The sequence below is a fragment of the Helianthus annuus genome, chromosome 14 (genome assembly GCF_002127325.2).
Source record: "Helianthus annuus cultivar XRQ/B chromosome 14, HanXRQr2.0-SUNRISE, whole genome shotgun sequence".
Classification (NCBI taxonomy): domain Eukaryota; kingdom Viridiplantae; phylum Streptophyta; class Magnoliopsida; order Asterales; family Asteraceae; genus Helianthus; species Helianthus annuus.
The window spans coordinates 89,516,509-89,530,336 of record NC_035446.2 but is presented as its reverse complement, the minus strand read 5'-3'; positions in this window follow the sequence as shown (position 1 = coordinate 89,530,336).

Sequence of the window (13,828 nt, the reverse complement as noted above, 5' to 3'; positions counted from 1 at the left end):
CCAAGTCAATGGGCATTGGTATCCAATCAAAGTCAAAGCATTCAAAATCTTTTGATTAGTGAGAGCGAAACGGGCAGCAACAATCGTCCACCAAAGTTGAACCATATGAACGACTTTCCATCATGGAAAAACCGCTTTCACACGTATGTTCAAGGGCAAAGCACCGATCTTTGGACATGTTTCATCAATGCATTCAATGTTAATCTTGAGGTTGCAACGTCCACTTCAGAAGGTTATGCTAACATGCTCGAAAATGACAAGAAGGCTTATGAATTGGAGAAAAAGGCCTTTGCTACACTTACACAAGCACTCAACAAAGATATCTATCATCAGTTCTCCTACTGCAAGAACACGAAAACATTGTGGGATGCCTTAGTTGCTAGAGGAGAAGGCAATGCAGCTACTCGAAAGTCTCGTCATGATTTGTTGAAGAAAGAGTTTGAATCGTTTCAGTTTTTGGAAAACGAAACTCTAAATGATATGACAACACGTTTCTATCATCTGATTAGTGAAATGTGTGCTTATGGGGTTGTATCTACTCAACATGACATGGTGAATAGGTTTGCTGACGCCTTACCTCCAAAGTGGAGCTCTTTTATTGAGTTGTTGAAGCATACTGGAACTCTTGACACGGTTAACATCTATGAGTTCATTCAGAAGCTGGAACATAAAAATGATGAAGAAATCAGGAAGGCAAAGCGAGCTCCCGCTCCTCAGAATACAGAAATGTACCTTCCAGACTTCGATGCTTTGGCAAGATCCGCTGCAGCTCAGCAACCTAAACTGCAAACTGCATTTGTGTCCAACACAAGTTCCTTTCCGTTTCCTCAATCAACTGCTGCTCCGGCTTTTGATCCAAGATCATACATTCCCGTCCCAACACAGCCACAAGTCCAACCACCACAACAACAACAACAACAACAACAACAGGCTCATTATACAAACAATCCTCAACCTCAAAACCCTAACACAATCCGAGTCGATAATTCAAACCTTTCACACATCAGCATTGAAGTTGCTAAGGAGCATATGGAAATTATCAATACAATGGTCAGTGCTTACTGTGGTTTGGTAGCAGGTCAGCTTGGAAACATCAACATGACCAATGAAGATTATCAACAGATCGACAAGGAAGAAATGGAGTTGATGGATATCAAATGGGCTTTTGCTAGTGCAGTAAGAAGCGCAAAAGATTTCATGGCTCGAACTGGAAGAACTTCATTGGAAGGAAAGAAAGATACAAAGTATGGGTTTGATATTAACGCCGTTACATGCTTCAATTGTGGTAATAAAGGGCACTTCAAACGTGAGTGCACTCGACCAACAAAACAAGGCAATCACAACCCTTTCAGAAACCAGACGAGTACTACAAATGTGAATGCCTAGCAAGAAAACCGTGAAAGGAGGATTGTGACAGTTAACAACAATCAGGGCCAGCCTGGAACTTCAAATCCCAATCGGGCTTTGACTGTTCAAGCTGATGAGGGATGTGACTGGTCTGTGCAGTTTGGTGAAGGTGATCAAGGAGGAACAGCTTGTTATGCAAAAATCATCAATCACATCAAGCATGTCCATAAAGAAGAGTTTTCTGAAAGTGACGACAGTTCTGGTTATTCTGGGAGTTCTGATGAAGAAGGCTCTATTTCTGGGAATAATCAATCTGAGCCTGATATGAAAGAAGAAGGAGGTGCTGATGTTGAAGATCTGCTGAATGAAGCTGATGAGCTCATATGCCAGAAATCAATTCTGATTAAGAAGGCTGCTACTGCATCTAAGGAAATGGAGAAGTTCTTTTCTGAAGATGGAGCTTTTTCTTTTCAAACTGCCTTTATGGCAAATGTCTCAGCCTCTTCGAGTCAGGTAAATTCTGAACCTCCTGCTTCTAGTGTTTGTGAATCATGTGCTGAAATGAAGCTTGAACTAGAAAAGCTTCATAGTCATAATCAAAATTTGGTTATTGAACTTTCCAAATGCAAAGAGGCAAATATGGCTTTAACTCGGAACGAAAAAGATTTTAAATCAGTAATTGAAACATTAAAGAAAAATGTGTCCGAAGTGAACAAAGTAGTTTACCACAAGCAAGTAAGTATAAATGAATACATTAACATTGTGGAAGAAACTAAGAAGCAATTAGCCATTGCCCAATGCGAGCATGATGCGATCAAACAAAAATTGGAGAGTTATTCTAACTCCCAATTTGTGCTTGATCACATCATCGATGTTCAACAACCGAAGGGAAATCAGAAAGGCATAGGGTATAAGAAATGTCCGCCCCCTTTGATGAATAACTATACCAAGATGCCTGATGAGGAGGAAATGCCTCGGTATGAACCCAGTGTGCCTCTTGATTTTGAGGGTTCAAACCGGACAATTCTTCAAACACATCCTCTAAGCAACAAGAAACTTCAGCATCCATGAAGCAAAGTCCTCCAATTATCGAGGACTATGAGACATCGGATGATGAATCAGAATTAGATGTAAGTGATCAGAATAAATCACTTAACAAGATGAAAGGAGTAGTTATTCCACGAGAGAATCACATTCTTTGTGATCCTGATACTCCTGATGTCTCATCTGTTAAGAAACAAGTGATTGATTCTGTCAAAGTTGACAAGACATGTGTGTCTACTGTTAAAAGCAGTAATGTGTTGTATACATTGGTTGGAGGTGATAAAATCTACTCAGATCACGATTTCCCAATTAAAAATGTAAATCAATCCTTGATTGATAAAGTATTTGAAGACAACACAAACAAATTTTTGGGAAAAACACTTCCGGGAATTGTTGTAACACAATGTGATCCAATTCCTAAGGCTGAGATTAGAAAACAGTTTGGTAATCAAAAATCTTCAACCACTCAACAACCTAGTGCTTCTAATGGTAAACAACCAGTCAAACGAGCTCAAAAGCATAAAGTCTCTCAGATGAAATCTGAAACAAAAGGAGCTCGATCTCAAAAGAAAGCAAAAAGTGTCAAATTCGTGGCTTCCACAGGTACTGATAAGATTGAGACTTTTGAGAATAAATCAAACACAGATTTTGTATAACAGGTCACGATCTTAAAACGTAACATTGATAACAATTACACTCAACGCACAAATGGGTGTGATGAAAAGGCTAGTACCTCAGGTTCCACGGGTTCGACATCTTGTAGTCAATCAAGTTCTCCTAAATTTGTTGAAAGGAGAACATGTTTTAAATGTGGAGAATTTGGGCACATCATCAAAAACTGCCCAAATGCTCCAAAGAATAAATTTGTTGAGAAAGCTCCACCTGAAACAGTTCATCCTCAACGTCGGTCAGTTTCACCTAAACATGATAAACGAACAGTAAAAGAACAAGAAACTAAACAACGACGTAAGAACATGAAAACTGTTGAAAAAGCTTTGAAATCTGAAGTTAAAACAGTTAAAAGGGAACCAAGTGTGTCACAACCTGTAAAACCAGAAGCTTCAAAAACTGGTTACAACACTCAAACTGGTAGGCAAAAACAAACTTGGTTACCTAAGGCGGGTGACAATTCAGGGGGAGCAGTTGTTCTTGAAAACCATCAAGAGATTGATATCACGTTTCGTGATGCTCAGGGACGACCCAAGACCACTAAGGCTTGGGTCCCCATCCTCAACTGATGTTTTTTAAATGACATGTGCAGGGTGTTCCAGGAGGAACTATTAATAGTCATTGGATTGTTGATAGTGGAGCATCCAGGCACATGACTGGCGACTTACGGCTCTTATACGACGTGAGAAATATTAGAGGAGGGTATGTCGCATTTGCGGGAGACAAAGGCGGATACATCACTGGAGAGGGAAGTATCTCCAATGGTATTGTGTGCTTCGATAAGATCAATTATGTTAAGCAAATTGATCATAATCTTCTCAGTGTGTCGCAAATCTGCGATAAAAAATTCTCCGTGCATTTTGATGATGCCGGCTGCTATGTGCTGAAACCTGGATTCAAAATTCCACAAGAATGGATTCTCTTATCGGCTCCGAGAGTTAATGATCTTTATATTCTCGACATGAGCCAGGCGATTACAACATCAGCACAAGTCACTTGCTTTGTCTCGAAAGCCACGGAAAAGGAGTCTATATCTTGGCACAGAAGAATGGGACACATTCACTTGAGAAAGATGAACCATTTGGTGAAAAATAATCTTGTGAATGGTGTGCCTGTGAGAAGTTTTCATTTACAAGATATCTGTGTCTCGTGCCAAAAGGGGAAGCAAACAAAGAAGTCTCACCCTTTGAAGAAAATCAACACTGTCAGCATACCTCTCGAACGTCTTCATATGGATCTTTTTGGACCCATGAAACACAAGACAACATTCAGAGATGCTTATTGTCTAGTTGTTACTGATGATTATTCTTGATTTTCTTGGGTATCCTTCATGGCACACAAGAGTGAAACTCCTGGCATCCTCAAGGATCTTCTTACAATGTTGGAGAATCTCTATTCGTTGAAAGTGAAGAGGATCCGAAGCGACAATGGAACCGAATTCAAGAATCAATTTATGGTTGAGTTTTGTACTTCTAAAGGCATTCTTCATGAGTACAGTTCTCGTTATACTCCACAACAAAATGGTGTCGCGGAGAGGAAGAATCGGACGATTATCGAAACTGCAAGAACAATGTTAGTAGACTCGGAACTCCCTATTCAATTCTGGGGGGAGGCTGTATCGGCTGCATGCTACACATTAAACAGAGTTCTTACAGTAAAGAGACATGGCAAAACTTGTTTCGAACTCCTTCAGAAAAGGAAACCGGATCTTTCTTACCTAGAACCGTTTGGTGCTCCATGTACTATGATTGAGCCGGATGGAAAGTTTGGAGCGAAAGCTATCGAGGGTTTCTTCCTTGGATATGCTACTCCGAATTTTCGTGTTTGGAATCTGGCTACCAAAAAGATTGAGCTATGGAGTGAAGTGAGGGTTCAAAGGTACACGAGTCCTGTTAGGGCTCCGGGTGATCCGTGGATGTTCGATTATGATGGACTATTTGACTCCTTTAATCTGCCAACCTTTGACGAAGAGTCAGCAGCGGCTAGGATGTTGTTGGAAAGTGACAACGTTGCTGATTCGCCTTTGGTTAGACCTATTGTTGTTGACCCACAAGCTTCTTCGTCTGTCAACAATATGGTTCAAAATGAGGTTTATGAAGATGCTGCTGATTATAATGAATCTTCTGAAGATGATGAATATCATGATGCAGCTGAAGGATCTTCGGCTCCAGCTGCTCCTGTTCAAGGTGCCTCTGTTGATACACCTCATGTGCAGAATGTAGACACTGCTGAAGGGAATGCATCCACTTCTACACACATTCCGGGTGTGGAGTTGGTTGTTGATCTTAATCTTAACAATTTGGGTATCAATGCACGTGTATCAGAAAATCCTGAAATGAGGATTCATGATACCCACCCCCAGCAGAATATCATAAGAGATGTCCAGCGCGGTGTGCAGACGCGTAATCAGCTGAGAAACAACCAGAATGCTGGTTTGTATTCAGCAATAAGAGAATCTGGTGTTCAGAATGACTGGTCCTTCGCGTGTTACGTGTCACAAGAAGAACCAAAATCGTGGAAAGAAGCGTTGAAAGACAATGCTTGGGTTGAAGCCATGCAGGAAGAATTGCAGCAATTTCAAAAGCTTGGTGTTTGGAAGCTTGTTGAAAGACCTGAGAACTACAAGAAAATTGGCACTCGATGGGTTTTCAAATGCAAGAAGGACGACCGTGGAGTGGTTATTCGGAACAAAGCACGTTTAGTCGTTCAAGGTTTTCGACAGATAGAAGGGATCGACTACAACGAAGTCTATGCACCTGTTGCACGTCTGGAAGCAATTCGAATCTTTCTGGCTTATGCCTCATTCAAAGGATTCAAGGTTTATCAGATGGACGTGAAAAGTGCATTCTTACATGGTGTGGTTGAAGAAGAGGTGTACGTCGAACAGCCCCCAGGTTTTGAAGATCCTATCCATCCCGATCGGGTTTGGTTGCTCAACAAAGCTCTCTATGGTCTTCATCAAGCACCGCGAGCTTGGTATGCAACCTTATCTAACTATCTGCTGGAGAACGGTTTTCGAAGAGGTCTTATCGATTGTACTCTCTTCATCAAAGAACAAGCTGGAGATCTTCTTCTGGTACAGGTATACGTTGATGATATTATTTTTGGTTCTACTAATGATGTCTTGTGTAGGAATTTCGAGCGCATTATGCAGGATAAATTCGAGATGAGTGCTATGGGAGAAATGACCTTTTTCTTGGGCCTACAAGTGCAACAAACTGAGTCTGGGATATTCATCCATCAGACTAAATATATTGGTGACATCTTGAGCCGGTTCCAGATGTCTGATGCAACGCCCATTGGTACCCCACTGCCACAAAATCACGGAATTACTCCAGACTTGAAGGGTGAAGCTGTTAGCCCCTCCTACTACCGCGCAATGATCGGATCTCTTATGTACCTCACAGCATCAAGGCCAGACATAATGTACCCAACGTGCCTGCTTGCCAGATATCAAGTCAACCCGAAGGCCTCACATCTTGCAGCTGTAAAAAGGATTTTTCGTTATTTGAAGGGTTACCCTGACACCGGTCTATGGTACCCTAGGGATAATAACTTTGACTTGATCGCATTCAGTGATTCTGATTTTGGCGGATGCAAAATCGACGGCAAATCCACAACGGCTGGATGTCAGTTTTTAGGAAATCGCCTAGTCACATGGCAGTGCAAGAAGCAGACGTGCGTCGCTACATCAACATGCGAAGCTGAATACATTGCTGCCTCAAGTTGTTGCTCCCAAGTTCTTTGGATCCAACAACAATTACGCGACTATGGTTTTGAATTCCTAACTACTCCTATTTACGTTGATAATTCTGCTGCATTACAGATCACTAGAAATCCTGTGCAGCACTCAAAGACCAAACACATCGAAATCAAATATCACTTCATACGTGATTGCTTTGATAAAAGGCTAATCGATGTTGTTAAGGTCCACACCGATGACCAACGTGCCGACCTTTTTACCAAAGCATTTGACAAATCAAGATTTGACTTTTTATTATTGGTAAACGGCATTAAGGTCAAGCAAGAGTAAACCAACATCAGAAAATCATTTTTGTAAATACCTTTGTGTTTTAAATTTGTCTTAGTTTATTGATTTTAGGGGGAGTAAATCCAAAAATCGGAAAATCCAAAAACATCGAAAAATTTCAAAAACACAAAAACAATAGAAAAACAAAAATGAGTTTCCTGGCGAACAAAAGAGAAAATGATAGTACATCAGTGGTCTATCCAAACCTCTTTAAACCATAAATGAAAAACGATAAGCAGCTCTATATAAGATGTATCGGTAGGCTCACAATCATTTTAAAGTGTGCAGGGTGATATAAACTTAAATCGACTGAAGACCAGGTGGGAACCATTCATTGGCATATGGTCTTAGTACCGAAATTTCGTTTGATAGATTGCTGAGGTTCTGAGATATTCGGTCTTTATGCTGCTTATCATCTGGGTATCATGGTTGTATCTTTTACCGAAAAATAACGGGGACGCAAGTCTAGATCTTCCATGATACTATACATACGTGTACATACTGCATTCGACCTCAATAAGTGATAAACAATCACATGTCCAATCAAATAAGTGATAAAATATCACATTTATCCGGGAGTCAAGTTCGTCTCTCTGCTGTACGAAAGTACTGACCTGTTCACGGACTTGCTCCTGTGCCCTCATGCATATGAAAATCAAGTTCCTCATCAATAAGTGATTATATCACATAGGGCTTGTTTTCAAATCAAAATAAGTGAGAATCTCACATCATATACGGTCAAACAGATGATAATCGGTATACTCACCGGCAAGATGAACCCTCGTGCATACCTTGATACGGGAATGTGTCGTGATGTGGATGAACACCGGTCGGTAAGTATAAATCATACCTTAACGTATCCCCTCGCCATGATTACATCTGATAAGTTGAGCTTAAGTGGACAACAATACCGATAATTGTTATAGGATGCTTATCTTAATGTTAACTAACTGAACAAAGAGAGTGTTTTGGCTTGATCGTGCACTGATATGATTCTCTTACCCTCGAAACTCGCAAAAAGAATGTCTGTATATATTTATTTACTGCTTAACTTTTATTGTTTTATTTTAAACAGTTTCGTCGTTTGGTGCATATCAGCACGACATTAGCGGTGATGTCGTTTGATAACACTCAAAGGATATTAAAATTGTTGTCTTTTAATTTATTCAAAAATACCAAAAAGATTTTAGGTGTGTTTTAATATAAACTTTATAAAAGCCAAAAAGATTTTATTTCTACTTTATTTTCGATCGTACGATGTTGGAGCTCGAGTCTTCGTTACCTGAAACCTGAGTGAAAACCGAATTGACTAAATCTTCATAAACGGTCGAAATTTGCAAGTCTTTGAAAGTTACAACTAAAATTGACAAATTTATTAAACTTTCAAACTGTCGGACGGTGTTTGATTTGTGACATGGTCATACGTGTGTCATTTGTTTATGTTAATTATATTCCAGGCAGTTGTTCTCATTATGCGTTTAGATTTCTTGCATGTGTAGATTCTAAAGGCAAGGAGAACATAGTCGATGACAAGCTTCGGAATGAAGACACAACGTGAAGGCGCTCAAAAGATGAAGATGATCGAGTTGCCGCTGACCATCAGGAACACCTCAAGGATCTCAAACTGAAGAACAAGTCATTTACAAGCATAACTCAAGGGGGAGCTTATGTTAAGGGGGAGTTTGTCAACACACTTCCTACATGATACGGGTAGTTTGTTGATACACTCTCTGCTTTCAAGACGTGAAGACTTTGAAGATCCTCCGACATTGAAGACTTGAAAGGACATCAGAGTCTTGAAGTCACGAAGATCAAAGATGATCAAGATCGAGACAAAGCTACAGCCAAGGGGGAGTTTGTTGGTGCACTTGTGTCTGTACTTTGTCTGTATTCGGTCATGATGTAAAACGATGTCCTTGTTAGTCCTGTAAGTTTGACCAAGTCAACCATCCTCCTGGTTTGACTTGGACAAACAGTTAGATTATGGTTGTATAATGTTTTGTGTCGAAGGATAAGGCATCGAAGGATTGTGTATATCCTTCGATGAGCTCGAAAGATATCATTCGATGGATACAGATGGACTTCGAAGGATATGCCATCCTTCGAAGTATATGTGAATCCTTCGATGGCTTTGTGATCGACAGATGATCTATCGATCGGTCAGTTTGATCCTTCGACCATACAACCTGTGTTGGGTATAAATACCCATGCAGTGTGTTCATTTCAAGACAGATGAGCAGAGACAGAAAGATAGACTCGGGAGATAGAGAGTGTATTCTGTCAAGAACACACACACACACTTAGAGAGTTTGCAAAACTGATTTGTAAACATTGAGCTTGTAACCGAACCTTTCATACGTATTAATACAAGTGGTGTTAATCGGTGAATATTGTGTGTCTTGTGTTTGTGCTTGTTCCAACTCGGTTTGCACTCTAGCTTGGATTCCGCACTCGCTAGTGTGTTTCACATAACAAGGTTAAGGTTTGACCTCATCCTCCGAGAGGGACCTACAAAACTGAACCATCCTCATAATATCAACATTTATGCAATATTATAGGTACCCGAAAACAAATGCATGGAATATGATGCTAGGAATGAACTTATGGGGTACAGTTTACAATTTAATTTTCATGTTTGGATATCCACAAGCTAGTGGACACCAAGCAATCCAATTCTGAAAGACCAACCCTGAAGCCGCTTGGGATATTTTATACTACTGGTTATGTGGCGCGATTGGTCAAAATTTTATATTCTTTACGATCAGCCGATTCGGGTCGTTAACTAACACGACAATCACAACCACCCGGAAGTTTGTTAGCATTGTGGTTTCTTCGTTGCTTAGCGGCAATCCTTTGTCTAGAAAGCAATGGGGGAGTGTTGCTATGGTGTTTACTGGATTTTCTTATCAAATTTATCTTAAAAGGATGAAAAAAGCTAAAATAATTAAAAAGAAAAAGAAATTTTTTTGATGGAAAATTGATTTCTTAAGTGGTTTTGGAGGTGTCTAGTTTTGTAATTTTTGGATTAGTGGTTCATTAAGTTCTACTATAGAGGAAAAAGTTGTATTTATTTGACACATTTTTTTAATATTTTTTAGAGTGGTTTACTTGTTTTTTTTTAATTTGTTTATTAGTCAATTGTAATAGAAATACTTGAAAACTATTTTAGTTTGCAATGATGGATGATTTTGGTAATTGTGAAAATGAAACTTTCTTTTACTTGATGCTTATTATTGAATCATAAAGCGGTCGAAATTATCTTGACGATCGAGACGAGTTGTCCCTTATCGTCTGGAGCTTGGAGTTAAACTACGAACATCAAGGAAACTCATTAGGAGGAGTCTCGAGGTTGTAGCCTCGAGTACCCCCCTCCGACGGTTGATAATATAGCGGATGTATGTGTATATGTATGTTGTATCCTCAGTAGGATATGCATCCTTATAAGTCATCATAACCAGATTAATTAGGCGAGGCCTCTCGATTAGAAGGGCATCTTAATTCGGTGGGGCGCCCCTATTAGGCAAGTCTTCTTGTTTAGGTAGGATATAAGGTATCATCATACCTTTAAACGTGGTATCAATTTTAGACAGGAAAACAGAGTTTAGTCAGGGCCCTCGATTAGACGGGGCCCGATTAGGCAAGGATACCTCATACCTTTTATAACTTTGGGACTATTTAGGCGGAATCTAATCTCAATTAGGTGAGCTAAGGTGGAACTTAGATGTTAGTTAGGCAAGACCTTAACAAGCATCTTGCTTTGGCCAGGCCTCATGTGGAACAACAAGCATCTCGGTTAGGCCATGCCTAAGTGGAACAACAAGCATCTTGGTTAGGACTTAGGAGAGACCTCATGTGATCCAGTAGAGGTGGCAATTCCTTTCACATCCCAAAACACGACATGAAAATAATCAGGTTTTGGGTTGTCATGTCTAACCCACATGACGTATTCGGGTTAAGTTTTTGTTGACACATTTAACCATTTAATTATACACGTTTTGTTGATGTTATACTAACGTTTTAACACATTGACCATTTAAAACGACTATTCAAAATAAAAATATAAATTTACAATTGAACATGCCAACCCATTTAAAAAATGTCAACCGTATAGATTAAATAACGGTTGTGTTCATGTTACACGATTCTAAGAGTGCCCGGGTTAACGGTGATGTTTATTATACAAGAAACATATCATGTTCAGGGTTCACCCTTGTTGAAATCTAATCATTCCTGAAGTACATAGAAGCCATGTGCTTCAAGTTGTTGAAGGTACATTCATGAATGCAAAACGCCCAAAAATTCATTTATGTGCCTTACAATTAACAACTTCAATTACAAGTAGGTTTGGGATGGTTAGAAAATAAACATTTTTAAGGTATATTTTTATGTCTGACAGTTCCAAGTTTCAAACTGTTTGCTAAACCGATAAACCTTGAAACCATTAAAGCCAATCCGTAAATCAAACACATCAATCTCAAACCGCTCAACTTGCCTCAGTTTTGTCGGAAAGAAGAAAAAGATAGTATAGGGGCTAGAGTGTAATATGGTGTTCTATATATACACCATCTCTATGTAATCCGTTTTTTACACACAACTGATCAATACAATTCAAACCCTAAATCAATTCATTCTCTATACCAAACAACATGGTATCAGAGCAGAGTGCAGAGTTTCTGATCCGTAAAACAATCTGTTCATCATCTTCGAATCAATCTCAGCAAAACTCAAATCAAACCAAAATCAATCAAACCAAAATCAATCAACCGACGAAGATTCCTTCTTCAATCCACGAAGTTTTTTGATTCCTACAAACCTTGGTTTCATACCTTTGTTTCTAGCAACTGTTTTTTATTCCCACGAAGCCTTTTTTGATTCTCACAGACCTTTGTCATACTTTTGTCTTAGAGGTGAATAATAAAGTCAACATCAATCATCACCATCACGTGTAGACCTTGGTTTCATACATTTGTTTCATACATTTATCTTGGGAAGGACAAAAAAATGAATTATTTTTGGTGGCGGCAGCGAAGATTTGGAGTGTGCACAAATTAGGGTTAGGACAGACCCTAGTAGCGGATTTAATCTTTGGTTTTTGCAATCCCTTCCTTTGTTAGCGGAAATAATTTTTCGAATAAGATAGCGGACTTGTTTCATTCGGAAGTCAGCGAAGGTGTTCGGGCGAAATTATTCGGCGTTGTTTAAATCTTGAACGCGAGTTCAAGTCACCGGTGAATTTCGATAAATTCGCCGGCTGAGATAGCTTCGCCTCTTAGTGGAGTTATTCCGAACCAAAATCTTGAATGCGAGTTGAAGTCGCCGGTGAATTGTGATAAATTCGCCGTGTGAGATAACTTCGCCATTTAGCGGAGTTATTCCGAACTTAATTTTTTGAACACGATTTCGGCGTATTTGGTTGCCTATTAAATACGCTGGGTTTGGTTGTCAAAAAAAAATGGAAATCAATCACAGTAGGAACAGTGCTTGGATTTTCGATTCTGTTGCCACTGACACCATGACGTTTGAACCATCCGACATACGATCAATGTCCAATCCTCAAAAAACTCAAATCCACACTGCAAACAATGAAATGATGTAAGTGAAAGGAGGAGGAACAATTGAAATTTCACCAACTATGAAATTATCAAATTGTCTTTATGTTCCATCATTATCGCACAAACTGCTCTCAATTAGCCATATTACCAAAGAGCTAAATTGCACAGTACTAATGCATCATACTTTCTGCCTTCTGCAGGATGTCAGGACGGGTGCGATTATTGGATGTGGTACGGAGCGCCAAGGATTGTACTATGTGGATGAAGTGGCTCAACAGGGTATTGTGATGTTGGCTCATGGAACTGATAACCGGGAAGCCTGGCTATGGCATAGACGTTTGGGACATCCATCCCATGGTTATTCGCACCTTTTGTTTCCAAAACTCTTCCCTTGAAATGGGAAAATAGATTGTGAAATCTGTCTTCGCGCTAAAAGCCATCGACAATCGTTCAAACCTAGCAATACGAAAGTGGCCTCACCTTTCTCACTTATCCATTCCGATGTGTGGGGTCCTGCTCCTGTGATGGGGGGCAGGGTCTTCGGTACTTTATACTATTCGTGGATGATTTCACTCGCATGACATGGGTATATTTTTTAAAAAATAAAGCCGAAGTGTACGAAAAATTTGTCATGTTTTATGCTATGATTCAAACTCAATTTCAAACTCAAATTCAAATCCTTCGATCCGACAATGGGGGGGGGGATTTGTCAATACATCTATGAAACAATTCTTTAAAACCAAAGGATTAATTCATCAAACCTCTTGTGCTCATACCCCCGAACAAAACGGTGTTTCCGAACGGAAAAACCGTATTATTCTTGAAATGACTCGAGCCCTTTTGATCGAATCTCAGGTCCCTAAATCTTTCTGGCTGGAGGCAGTTGCAACCTCCGTGTATCTGCTGAATTGGCTTCCCACAAAAGCTCTTAAATTTAAGACTCCCTTAGATTGTCTGTCTAAGTCTGCCAGTATTCCTCATCCTTTTACACTTGAACCTCGAATCTTCGGGTGTACCGCATTTGTTCATATACCCAAAACCAATCGAAACAAGCTTGGCCCATGTGCTGAAAAATGTGTATTTGTCGGCTATGGGATCGATCAAATAGGTTACCGATGTTATAATCCAACAACTCGTCAAATGTTCAACACAATGAATGTTGACTTTCTTGAAACAAAATACTTTT